Consider the following 13,899-nt stretch of genomic DNA (forward strand, 5'->3'; position numbering starts at 1 on the left):
CTTCACCAAACACAGTTTTGAGAACCAAACCATTTGGAGCAGATGAACTCATTCAGGTGCAAAACACACCATCCACTTTCATCTCCTCCAAATAGTTTTAGAAGTTGTTCAGGTTCTCCACCTCATCAATGCATCTTGATCTGCAGTCTGTATAAGCAGAGAGCTCATAAATTACTTCTGTTATCTGACATTTGTTTATAAACATTTCTACAACATTCGCCCCTGCAGTGTACAAACAGTGCACTAATGCTAATGAATCAATGTTCCTGAAGCATCCAGAGCACAGCCTGCAATCACTGACTCTCTCCAAGCCTTGGAGAAGCTTCATTCCCTCCTTTCAATCCTTTAGTCTTGTCCTATGAATGATATTGCCTGTGATACTGATATTTGCCCTTCTGTGATGAAGACAATGGAGGTAAGCTTCACCTTGTTTAAGTCTCCCTCAGTTGTCCATAGAAAGACAGATATTTCCAGTGAGTGCATTCAGCCCTTCTTAAGACAGTTATCTAAGACTCAAGGGACAAATCACCCTGTGCAGCTTCTCCTGCCTCTCCAGTCATCTGACAGAGGCCTGGATGTCTAACTCAGACTAGATGCCCAAATTTAAAGCAGCTAAAGGTAGATAAATGAACCACACCTGTGACAGAGCTCCAGTTCTACATATCACATGTTGTAGGACAGGACTTGAAAGCAATGAAGCAATCCTTTTTAGGGCTAAATGCTTTCATTCCTGTTAGCTTCATGCTTGTGAAATTTTTGGATATCAAACAAATACCTAATATCTAACAAAATGCAGGCTTTTACAAGCTCTCATCAGTCTTCAGATTGAACTCTAAAATGCTAGGTCATTCATCACACAATAAATATATTGGTCCATAAGGGTCCTGAGTTTATTAGAATTCGATACAAAGTATATGAAGTCACTGCAAAGAATCTAATAAAACTTTATTGGGCCTTGAAGCAGGCAGAGCAGGAACAACAGATTGTCGTGATTTTTGAGAACTTTGTGATTTTTCCGTTTGGCAAAGCAAAATATCAAGAACAGAAATCCAGGGAACAACCAATGTACAACGCTCAGATGTTTCACTGTCCTAGGCAACCACAGTAACTGAGCACATAACACTCTTGACTGTATTGATCTCCACACCACCCCTGCAAGGTAATCACCCCTGTTTTACAGATGCTGAAGTACGGCATTGGAAAAAGAGTGACATGTCTAAAATCATACAATGCACAGAGAATCAAATCCAGGTCTCTCAAATCCCAGGCCAGTGTCAAGACCTGGTAAACATTGTTAACATATCTTTTCATATAAAAAATAAGGGGTTTCTATCCTAAAAATAAAGGTTTGCAAAAGTTTTCAAAGCTTAATCTTTTCTCCAGTTTACCAAAAGTTTCATTTGTCAAAATTTAGACAAATATTTGACTGAAAACTTTAACCAAAAAAATGTTCAGACTCAACCTCTTTTGAACACTGTGAAATGAAATTAACTTGGAAGTTTCAAATGTTATGTGCTTTTTCTACCTTTTGCCTTTTTCATTTTTGTACTGCAAGAATAAACTTTCATTGGTTAAATAGATGTAGAGACTGGGGTAATGGTGATTAGAAAGTACAAGATTAGACAAGTAAAATCTACCACAACACCTGCTGCTTTTCTAGATGCCCCACATGCAGCTTTTTTAGCAAGTATTATTGAGTCAAGAGATATCTAATTAACACTTAGTCTTTGTGCTTTCCGAGTCTGACCCAGGTGCAGCAGTGAGTATGCTAGCTGAAGTTTCAGTTTACAAGCTTTCAGTTTTTAATAAAAAAAACCAACAACTATTTTTTGTGTCAAACAACAGTTTTAATGGAAGTTTTTTGAGCAGTCCTGTTGCCAAGTGCTCTCAAGCCCCATTAATTCACTGAGTAAACGCATTTAGTATCTCTAAGTGCTCAATACTTCTGTACTTGACCCTCTGGGATCAACATAACATGATACTTAGAGCCAGAAAAGTAGTTCCAAGTAGCACAAAACCTAAAAGCATTGATTCACAGTCACTGGCAGATTTAACTGGGATGGATGAAGCATTTACCATCGCCAGCTGTCTCCTCTGTCCTTCTGTTGGAAGTGACCATCCCAGGGACAGTTAAGCAGAACAAGAATCCCCTCTGGAGTCAGCAGAGTTTACAGCCTGAAGTCAGCCGCAGAATTTGTGTATTACGCAAATACACCCAGCTGTAAAGCTGTCCTGGCTTGGGTGCAGACACACATCTCATTCAGCCACCCCCGTGGCAAGGCAGCATCCCCCAGCAGAGGATGAGGAAGATAGCAAGGAGCAGTTTCTACTTCACCTCTCTCCGACTGAACTCTGTCACCAAACATGAGTCAACAGCCAAAGCCAGTTAGCTGGCTGCCAGCATGAGGGGTTGCTAGTTTGTAAAAGAGAATGACCCTGTAAAGATAGCTTGGGCTCAAACTTTCAGTGTGCGCATCTGTTCTTGGAGACATACTCTTAAGGTCACTTTGAATCATGGAATGAAATACACAGCTAGTGAAATCCAAGAAAAGTGACTGCCTTTCCCCTTGTGTCTGAACTTTTATCTGCTCATCTGAACATTTTGCAAAAACCAACAGAAAACCTATTACAAAGATTGCTGGTGCATGAAATGATTGAGAAATATTTGCAGTTTGAAAGCAGTTTCACTTCCTGCCTGATACCACAAAGAAGCTTTTTAATAAAGTTAACATCACTGCTATTTGTTTTACATCTATGTCCTTATTTTGTCTATTTTAGATTTCTTGAATACTTATGTTAAAACAAAAAAAAATTACCCCAAAAGACAGAAGTTCATGGTTTTTCATTGTAAGCTACATCGCTGATAATGTAATAATGTTTCTAATAATCGTGCTTTGCACTTACACTATAAAGTAACTTTCTTCCAAATATTCCAGAGCATTCTACCAATTTTAGTTAAGCTACCTAAATATATTCATACCGTTTTACAGCTGGGCAGACTGAAAGATTTTGTGACCCTCTTTCCACAAGTATAGAGGTTGAAAGACTAGACTGTGGAGTCCTGACTTTATACCCTAGGAACCATTAAACTATACTGCCTATGCAACACCTATTCACAGTAGTTAAGCTCCAGAGCTGGTAGAATACTAATTAAATTAATGTTGCAAATGATTCTGTGTTGCTATTTGTGAGGTTGTGTTCCAATATGCAGACAAGCTGTTAGATAGTCATAAAATATATTTGAGAGTCCTGCAAGTAATGAATTTCAGCACAAATAACTAGCTGAAGACAGTTCTATGAAATAAATATCATAACAAAAAGGTATCGTATGTTCCCTACTATTATTTTTGGTTATTTAAAATGTTTTAGCTACCCACTCAGAAAGTCATGTAACCAGTATCATAATCTTTCAGGTTATGTCTCTTTCTAGAAAATACTTACACCATGACCAGAATAAAAAGGCTAAATTTGCCCATTGAAATTTTGACTAACACAGTTAAATACAAAAACAAATACAGTTCTGACCCACAGGGGGATTCCCATAGGGATGTCTGACCAATAATTCTTGCTTTTAGTTCAAAAGGACAGTCACCATTTTCTATGACAGCCTCTTACAAGGTTGTGTCATTGGCAGTGGTAGTATGGCAATTACCAGATGAAAATCTCATCGCAGATCTTTGCTAATATCAAGACACCTCAGCCCATTTTCTGCACTGCATCTAAGGTCAAGTTTCTTGCATCTGCCTCTGAAGCCATCTGGGGGCTCCTACTGGCTGCTGGACTTGCTGAACCGTGGGTCAGTTCTTGCAGGATATTGGCCATTTCTAAGTAAGTAGTATGACAAGTACATGTCAAATGTTTTTTTTTCCCCCCTTCTTCTGAAGTGGAAAGTTAAACTTGCATATTTAGACTCAGGGATTTTATTCTTACAGGAGCTAAGTGAGTTATAAACCCCACACCAAAACATGTTCCTGGTTGGTAATAAATGTGACAAAAATGCAGTAAGATGAGGCATGAAGGGCAGGAAGCAAAGAAGGTGTATCTGGGTCGTTCCTGTCTTTCTTCCATGCAAAAATTGTACTGCCCAGGAATAATCCCACAGTGAGAGGCAGGGTGGGACACCATAATAACGAGTATATTCCTCCTGCATAGATAGGTCTGTGTAATTTAGATCGATTTGTGTAGTATATGGGAAGGTTACACCCCAACACCTGAAAAAAATGGAAATAGCAGGAATTCTAGAGAAAAGCGCTTCCTGGGGTGCAGAGAGAGACTTCCCCCTCTGGAGATTCTCAAAGCAGGGCTGAGGTTTTCACTGCTCTCTGTCCCAGCTCTCCAAACTGCCTACTGCCCATTCCACACCGTGCAGAAGGGAAAGGTGGCAGCACTATCAGGCACGCAGGATTTGGAGGACCTGTTTCCAGGCAGGAAAGGCCTTGTGTGAACACCAATGAATTGTAAATTTACTGCAGTATTTTCTCTCCTATGGGATCTGCAGAATTCTCAAGGCTTTGAAATTATCCTTAGGCAGTGATAAACTTCACTGCTGCAGGTGGCAATATCAGCCGATGGCCCTTGCTGTACCTAAGCTACATTCTGTAGCCAAAGCACTGACTAATTTTAGATACCCTATATAAAATATGAAGCTATTTTTCATGACAAAGACATGAAAATGTTCACTATGGAAGCCTTGATCTGATTTCTTTCTTTGAGTGTACAATTTCTTTTTCATTCCCCAGTCCTGACCATGCACTCAAGCACACAAAGACTGTCAGGTCACTGGAGGCAAGGCAGAGCTGGTCGTACCATCTGTGCATGCGCATGTGTGTACACACAGCAACCTTGCAGCATGGCTGTGTTTCAAACTGAAAAGTGAGACACCAACAACTGCTGACCATTCACATGGAATGTATGAAAGGAAACTTGGAAATAAGAGAACAACCTTTCCCTGTTCCAGCAGGGAAAACAAGGACAATACAATAAATGACAAGGTGTGAGAATAAGAGTATTATCCCTCTTTGACACCTTTTTCTGACAATTTCCAGCATTTCCTATTTCTCCCCAGGACACACATTTTATAACCATTTACCCCTACCCCACACCCTTGCATTACAACCCACTAACTTTACTGTTCCTCCAGTTCCCTCATATCCAGCACCCCAATTTATTACAACTCTAAAAACAACACATACATACATACACACACACATACACACACACACACGTTCCTTTTAACCCATATGAAGAACCTGTAGGCAACACCCTCCACTATTCAGAACTACCTTTGCTCTCCAAATCCGCTTCCACACATCACCCAAGATTTCAGACCAAACCACATATCTTCTTCCAGAAGTAGATGTAGGCAAAACCTGTGACATTACAAGTGCTACTGCATCTCTTCATACCCACTTTCTGCCCTACCTGAGCACTTGTCATTCAGGGTATTGGCTTGTCTTCTCAAGTCATGGAGCTAAGGGGGAAAAATAAGCCTGTATTTTACACTGTTTGACTAATACATATAAAATACATTTTCACCCATCATATAAAGAATAGATGTTACTATGTTGATGGGCACTGTAATAAATAACAGTTACACAGCAAAATGAAACAGCCATCCATGCCATAGGGATAATGGTTGGTAAACATGCTGTCTTCGTTTTTATAAAACATTTCAGATTTTGTCTGGATTTTACTGCACTGCAAGCAACATTTGCTTTGTGTTAGGTTACTCTTCCCTTTTACTCTCTTTTAAAAGCAACGGAGATCTGTTCTCTAGTTGCTGAATTTTTATTCCTATCGTATACACCAATGTGATATCCATATAAATGCAGCAAGATTAACCGTTCGAGTGTGACTAAAGCAATCTTGGAAATACCAGGGATAAAGTGATATGCTGCCCAACCCCCACGTCAGCACACAAACAAAAAGTTGCTAAACACTACATGTCAGCCAACATAGAAATCTCCAGTATTGTTCCCGTCTTGATCTTGATTTAAAAGGCAGAAAAATAGCAAAATGTGGGGGGGAAAAAACATAGACAAGTATGAGGACAAATTCTCATACACTGCATTCTATCCAATTTTCAAAGCTTTTTCTAGTGTATATCAAATACCTCCTTATTGATCCAATAGAGGGAATCACAGTCTATTGATCCAGTTAGAATAGCTGCAAGTTGTATGTGTGTACACAGACACATATTAAACACATTTTGGAAACAAAAAGTAGTTTATAGTACATCATCCCTCTCAACATGGCTGTAGCAATGCTGCCAGTTGTGCTGTAGTTTAATATAGATTTCCTATGGAAATTAACTCCACATGCTGATGGCTTACTAGTTAATGCCTACGAGTTACTCATTTATCTGTTTTGCATTTATCAGTTGCCAATTTCATGCAATACCTTCCCTTTCTCATGCTATGAGACAGTGAATAGTAGCTCCCCATGTTTCCACTATTCAGTTATTTCCAATAATTGTCATATGCTTCTCAAGGAAATTTTACAGTGTTTTAAATCTCTTTTTATACAGGCGTCTTAACTAGGATCATTACACTCCTACTTAGTCTATTTTATTTCATACAGAATTTGTGATGTGATCAATGACTTTTAGTATAACTGATAACATCCTGATTTACAGAGGCAATTGTTAATATCTTCCATATTAATCTCTCCCTTTGCTGATAAAAAGCAGTTGTTAGGTGAAGACGAGTAAACATTCTTGTTGAAATGAGAGAGCATAAGTTATGTATTCACTTCTCCATGTGATCTCATGTATCTCTGTAGGACTGACTGAATGTGTTAAGGCTGTAATTTGGCTTGAGATCCAGTTTTGCAAGGCAAGCATTGTTAACCAAAGCTGGATCATCTTACTCCTTTCATATACCTTTTATTCTACTTTATTCCACTTCAGCAAGACTTCACCTGGGAGATTTGCAGCTCAGAAACAGCCTGAAGTCATTGTCTCACATTAAGGTACCATATCTAAGGAGACCAATTTCCTTTCTGTATTATCAGTGCTGTCTGTGTATGTGATAATTAAAGGTCAGGCTCTGATTCTCAGCTTGCCACCACAATAGTGAAACTCTATCAATGATGTCCACCAAGTTGCTCCCAATGTATCAGAGATTTCCAAAGCCTACAATCAGTTAACCTAAATATTACTATTTTGTGAATGGCCTGTGTAGATCTTGGTGACCATATGTTTGAATTCTAACATGCATCCTGGACATAAACATCAGCACATTTTTTTCAAACAAATTGTGCAAGTGGTTTTGTTAAAAGCAACATTTGGTAAAAAGTCCTTTAGTGGATGAATTTCTGCACTTAACAGAAAGCAAGAAAACAATTGTTTCCTGTAATTGGACAGTTTGATTAGAGGCAGGTGGTGCAGAGCTGAGAAAACTGGAGCCACGAAGCCAATTTTAGCGTCAAGCACATTTCCTTTTGCTTTAGGATCCAACAGTATAACATGTAAATTGCTTCCAACAAAAAAAAGGGTGAGAGAAAAAAAAAGAATGTAAATTTAGTTCCTATTTATTATCCCAACTGGTACTCTATCCATAGTAGAAGTTTGCAGTGCAGAAGTGAGGTGCATATTTGATCTTCATAATACACAAGGTACTCAGAATCACAGATATAAAAAGAACATAGAGTTAAGGGCAAAAACAGGTCTTTTAGATTTCCTTGAAAAGGTAGGCAAGAGACATGGTAAGGGTCTCTTCTTTTAAGCCCCAATTCAGACAACACACCCTCACTAAACCATTATCAATTGTAACTGTGTTATTTATTATTTTTATTACCAGTGCACTGAGGTGTCCCAGTTATGGACCACAGCATTGGGCTCCATAGAAAGCAGCACCTTTGACTGCACTAGAATTAAATTTCATTCAACTCTTGCTGAGATTTCAGTGGGCACTGATCTCAGTTACTGCACAAGTAAATACAATAACGTGGTCTATTCATCCAGCCTTAGCACACATTAATTCAGACACTGTAACTAACCCAGGAGAAACTGTACATACATGAGCAATCAGAATAGTGCTCTGTCAGTCTGTATCTTACTCCTCACCTCCATGTACCTCTGTATCAGACTGAACAGACAGATTGATATCAATTATTTTAAATTGCCCTTAAGTCCCGCCATTGGATAAGAAATAGGCTGACAATTTTTCATACAGATGATTTAAAGTATACAGAATACCTTACATTGAACAAAGATAGAATGAATTTTCTTCTTCATAGCCAACCTCACACTGATCATTCAGACAATAAGAATATGGTTTAAACAATTGAAGGATCAAAAGCATACAGACAAATTCACCGCTGGTGTAGACCAACAGATAACTTTGATATATGTAAGGAATAAGTCTGAACAAATGGAACTCACTCCACAAAGGATGATGACACATCAAGAACTGTCAGTGCCACCAAACACTACTGGAAGCTAATTCCTCATGTAAGGAGTTAGATCGGAGCAAAGCAGATGCAAGTCACTCCCATTCTGACTTGGTACAGCGCATGTGTCTTTATGCCACCCACTCTGCTAAGTCGCCCTGACTTAGAACCTGCTGCACATCTAGAGAGCAAGCGAGAGTAGCAAAGTGATCCATGCTGCATTGTATTCACAGCACGTCTCAGCTGGGCCTGTGTGTGGGAGGAGGAAGTTGTCTTGGTTAGCTGTCACACAGCTAGATTGTGAGTGATTGCACACTCATACTCCCACCACCTACAACCTATTTGAACCACCTACACCTTTGATCTGGACGTAGATGGGTAAGTGAGCGCATACTCTCTCCTTCTCAGAACTGCTGGGAAGGGAGTGGGGAAGGCCCATGTGAACAGAGCTATGGATGGTGACAGCGAACCACTAAACATTGTGAGTAATGTGGAAGCAGGAAAGAACTGGGGCTCAGAAGCACATTGCAAAACTTGCAAGGGCTAGTCCTGGGTTTAGGAATGTTGTGTATCATACATGGCTCACAGTTGGGCCTAATGTCCCAACCTAATCTTGAGCATGGGAGTACCTTTGGGCAATGCTTCAGCTGGAAACACTGCCTTGTGAGGTACATTAAAGAAATGCAGACAGATCAAGTTAGAAGTGTGAGCAGCATGATCATGGGGAGAACTGAACATTCATGTAAAATATACAAGGGTAATTTTCAACACAGGTAAGTGGTAGCACTTACACATGTCATGAGGCAGAATGAACTTCCTCAGTTGGTGCTTGTATGAGAGATAATCTACACATACAGAAACACCAGTACTATTACAGGAACAGTATTGTCACAAGAAAGTTAGGTACTAAACAATTTCTTCACTGAACTGGCCACAAAGATACCTTCAATCATATCAGCCATGCATGCCCTCTTTTCCATATATTCCTTCTCTCAAAGAGACATTTATTGCAGGCAACACCAGGCACACTTGCAGGGCAAGTGACTTTTTGCACCTGTGGTTATACCTTTTTGATGAGGGTAACATCACTCCCTCAATAATTATAAATTAGGCTTAGTAGTAACTCAAGTGTAATGGACAACAGGCATTCTAAAAGGTTTCTGTGAATACCAGAAAAAAATGTTCTTTGTTAAAGAAAACTCTGTGAACTTTGAGAGATTATATGAGGTTATATGAAATCTAGGAGTGCAAATGTGTCTCTAATTCATTTCAGTGGTCAATGCTAGTAACTTGTCTGTTCCATCTCACAAGGTCCTTGTTGCTTTTTCTTAGCTGTTGATAAATTATACTTACTTTGGACATTAATTCCTTCAGAGCAGTCCAACCAGGATCCAGCAGAATGATTCTGCCAAACCCATCATCTCTTCAGTTATGACTGGATACAAAGATTTGATGCAAGAGGAACAGTCATTACCAACAAAATGGGAGGTGAAGCACTTTTTGAGCACCTCCTAGAGCTCATGCCTCTGTTGGTAAGTCTCCTTGACATCTACTAAGAAAAGAGAAGAAAAGTCTTGTTCTGATCATAACATATTGGGCATCCATCTAGAAGAGGTTTCCTAAAACTAGCAACCTGCTCCTCAGCACTGAATAAGCTTGATCACCCTGTTTTACATTTGTAACATCCAGTTGTTCTATAAGGTTCAGTTAAATTCTAATCACAATGTCAGTCACTGAAGTTTTTTACATTTCCTCAGAAAAGTCAAAACCATATATATTCTCTTTGCTAATATATTTCTTATGAAATCATGCTGACTATGAAAAATTAGATCACAGTATTTAAGCTGTCTCACTATATTCTTCCTCAGCTTTTCCAGCATCCTCCCCATGGCAATTGTCTCTCTTCATACTACAGTATTTATCTAAATGATGCAAAAGCATAGGGACTAGCCTATACACTTGCACAATTAAAGTTGCTAGTTGGACAAAACTGGAATAAAGTGAACACAGATTTTAAAGATGCTTAGATATTTCACTCCCATAGCATTAAAAACAAGACATTTCCAAAAATCTGGTTGTTAGATTGGGACTGGAACAGAATTGCATTCCTCTGTAGAGCTGGAGTCTGGTGGTCATGTCTGAAGTGAACAGGGTCTTTACCCCTGAAGTGGACAGAAAGCAGCCAAGTCAGATAAGCTGAACAGCCATGGGGAGGGAGGAATAACTCCTGTCCTTACTTTCCTAAATTTTGAGCCATAGTCCTCAGGCAACGCAAAGATTTCTGTAACAAGTGGAAAGCCCTTTTGTGTGAAAACAGACTTCCTCCAGGAGCAACCAATACTGTGAAATGCGCTATCCCCTCCCTAACCTACAAACCTTCCACTTCCGCCACATTTCTTAGCTTATCCTCTTGCAACAAATATACTGCAATATATATGTTTACAAAAAAACAGCCCAAACTCTACCAAAAGAAGGTCCTCCAACATGAACAGACTTCTCCCCTGAGGAGAGGCTAAGGGAACTAACACCACATGACAGATGTTACTGGAAGGTGCTCAGATACTCCAGCAATGAGTATGGTGCAGAAACACACATAAAACAGAAACCACCATAATACTCTGATGCAGATTGATTCTCATCTAGGTCACCAGTGACATTACACTCTTACCAATCTTCCAGCACCTCCTTGTTTTCTCATTTTGTCCCATTTGCTTCAGAATTCTGAAAAGCTTGTTACCTAGGTATGGGTTCTATCGACCTTGAGAAATTGAGTTTTCAGGCATTTCAATTTCATGATCACCTGTTCAGGTCTGATCCTGATCTTCTGTAGTAATTTTCTTTTCTCCCTTGGGAAATTTCTGCCATCTGTCCTCTATTCCTTCCTGAAAATGGAGGCAAAATACAGCTTTTAGCAACATCCTCAATAAATGCCTTCACCTTCTCTCACAGGCCCTATCATCCCTTTCAGTAGCCTGTTACTCCAAATGCACTGCAAGCAAATACATTTAATTCTCTTTAAAAGTGAGCAAAGGTTTCAATTATCAGTTTCATTCTCGCCTGCTGCATATATTTATTTCAAACTCTTATGTGCATTTCCTTTCATTCTCCATCTGTCTTTTTTTTTTTTTTAGTGAATTTTTTTCTGTTGTGGATTGTCATCTGATGTTAGAGCATTATAATGGAAGCCAGGTCTTCAAATTTTGCTGCTTTTCCCTCCAACTTGCTCTGTGATCCTGTATGTGTCTTTAAGCCTTAATAAACCTCAGTTTAGCTATCTTTAAAAAGGATGTTGTCTGTTTAAATTAATATAAGAAAATTGTTTAAGTTCATTAGAAAAATAATACCTTATAAATGCTAAGTACTACTTCTATTTCATGCCCATCACACCAACCCACATTAATAAATTGTGTTGTGTTTACCTCTGCATTAAAACATTTTTCATAATCAATATTCAGGTTCTGATTCACAATGAATAGCTATATTTCAATTCATAGAGATGTCTTTTTTGCTCTTGAGCCCTTTCCCCTTCTGTGTGACTTTGCTGCAAAAGCATTTCATGAAATAACTCAGAGAAAACCTTTAAAGAGAAACTAAATTTTTAGACTGAACAATAGATAATGTAAATAGTACAGTCCCATACTGCTAATGGTTCTTGTTTTTTTCAAGACTTGAGTAAGAGCATCTGAATGCATGCGTTCATTCAAACGTTTTCAATGCAATGCAATCATCCGGAAATGAGGAAGGAGAGCCTAGCACAGATAACTGAAGGATGGGTCCCATCCATTTATTTGTGGCTCAGAGAGCTGTAGAGAGCACTTAACATATTCAAATAATTTTAACAAATTAAATATTGATACAATGCACTTTGCTTTGGTTCATCTGTGTTTTTGCTTTTTTACCTTCAATATGATATTATCTGAATTGATTGACAGAGACAAACTACTCTTATTTTAGCTTTGAATGGTCTCATTAACATTCAGGTCTATGAATCCTACTGTTTCTTTTAGCAAAGCAAAAATGTCCTTCCTACTCAGAGCATCCTAACAAAACCTAATTTGGTTACTGTCACTGGAACCTTCATGGACACAAGTCCAGGTGGCCTGTGTTTCATGCAATAATTTGCTAACATCTTTTACATGTTGAGCCTTAGCTTTATTCTCCACATGCCCCAAACTCCTCTCAACAACATTTGCAGACTAGAATATTCAAGAAATGCAGGACCAGACCCAAGAGTATCAGAGCAAGTGTTGCACAACTTCTTGGGAGAAAAGCATCTCACTCGGCATTTGTCCTTGCTTATAAGCAGCTTATGTTACCTCTTCAGCTGGTTGCTCTAGCAGTGAGAATGGCCTATCAGTTGCTTTCTATTATAATGTCATATAATGTCTGCTCTGAGGAACCTTCAGTAACATGCATCTGTGGGAGACAGTGCATAAGGGGAAGAGGATAAGGATCTCCATTATTCCTTTGAATAATGAAGGCTTGATCAATGGCTTGATCTCCGTTCACAGTAACACTCCCTTTTCCAAGAGATTAAGGCTTGATTTGGCAACAGCAGGCTCTTCCACACAGTTTTCCCCACTGGTACCTCACCCTTAGAGATCAATTTTTAGCCAACGACCTGCTGAGACTTTCACCCAGCAGGCTGCTCTGTCTCCAGCTCCCCTTGTCTCTACTTGAGAAGCACCAAGTAGCACAACTTGCTCAAACCTCCCACCTCTGCATTTACGCAGCTTTGGAGACCTGGTCCCGAGGCACATCCTCCCGCTGTGTGACATCTCCCCCTTTAGACTCACACCGTGCAGATGTACCTCTTGGAGAAAAAGGCAGAGGGCTTGCCTCACCCACAGACCTCTTACAGGCTCAGCTGATCATCTGATAAAGAATAATATTTAGAATATGTATTGCTGTCATAACTGTAGACAGCTAAAAGAAAAGGAACCCTGTGGAGATATCTGAAATCTAAACTCGGACAGACAGCAATCTAAAATAAACTACAGTCAGTATTTCATCTTTGATTCTCCTGCCACCAAAGGCAAATGGCACAATTCCTATTGATTCCAATTAAATCATAAATGAGGCCCTGCTTTTCTTACTTACTTGCTTTTTTAGAAATCTCTACCTGCCTTTCAGTAGTAAGTTTTCCTGGGATACAGTGTAGCTCTCATGATCATAAAAAATTTTCAGAGAAATCCATACAAGTGCAAATCTCTGTATTATCTTTTTAATAAAGAAAGTATGTAAGATGTTTAACTCCATTTATGGCATGGAAAAAAAAGCAATATAGTTTTGTGTTAATGTTTAAGTTGGTTTCAGTTTGCTGTATAATTCATACAAAGATCCAACCTGCTTTTTGCATGTCTCTACTTAAGAGAACATCAATCTCTTATGACACTAAATGCATAAACGCTGAAATGCAACTGCTACCTATTTTGCAGTGACATGGCTGCTTAATCCTTTTGCATCTAGCTTAACCTTGACATGCCTTGACAAGCGGAACTTGCATAC

General features: G+C 39.1%; 1 long non-coding RNA gene across 1 annotated transcript in view; it reads right to left on the reverse strand.

Annotated features, from left to right (window-relative positions):
• Positions 1-9,819, reverse strand: part of LOC106494741 (uncharacterized) — a 149,067-nt gene extending 139,248 nt beyond the window's left edge. Inside the window, exon 1 of the long non-coding RNA XR_001294351.2 lies at positions 9,745-9,819. This is a non-coding gene — a long non-coding RNA (uncharacterized lncRNA). The remainder of the gene's footprint in view (positions 1-9,744) is intronic.
• Positions 9,820-13,899: the final 4,080 nt, after the last annotated feature.

This window comes from Apteryx mantelli, chromosome 3 (assembly GCF_036417845.1).
Source record: "Apteryx mantelli isolate bAptMan1 chromosome 3, bAptMan1.hap1, whole genome shotgun sequence".
Classification (NCBI taxonomy): Eukaryota; Metazoa; Chordata; class Aves; order Apterygiformes; family Apterygidae; genus Apteryx; species Apteryx mantelli.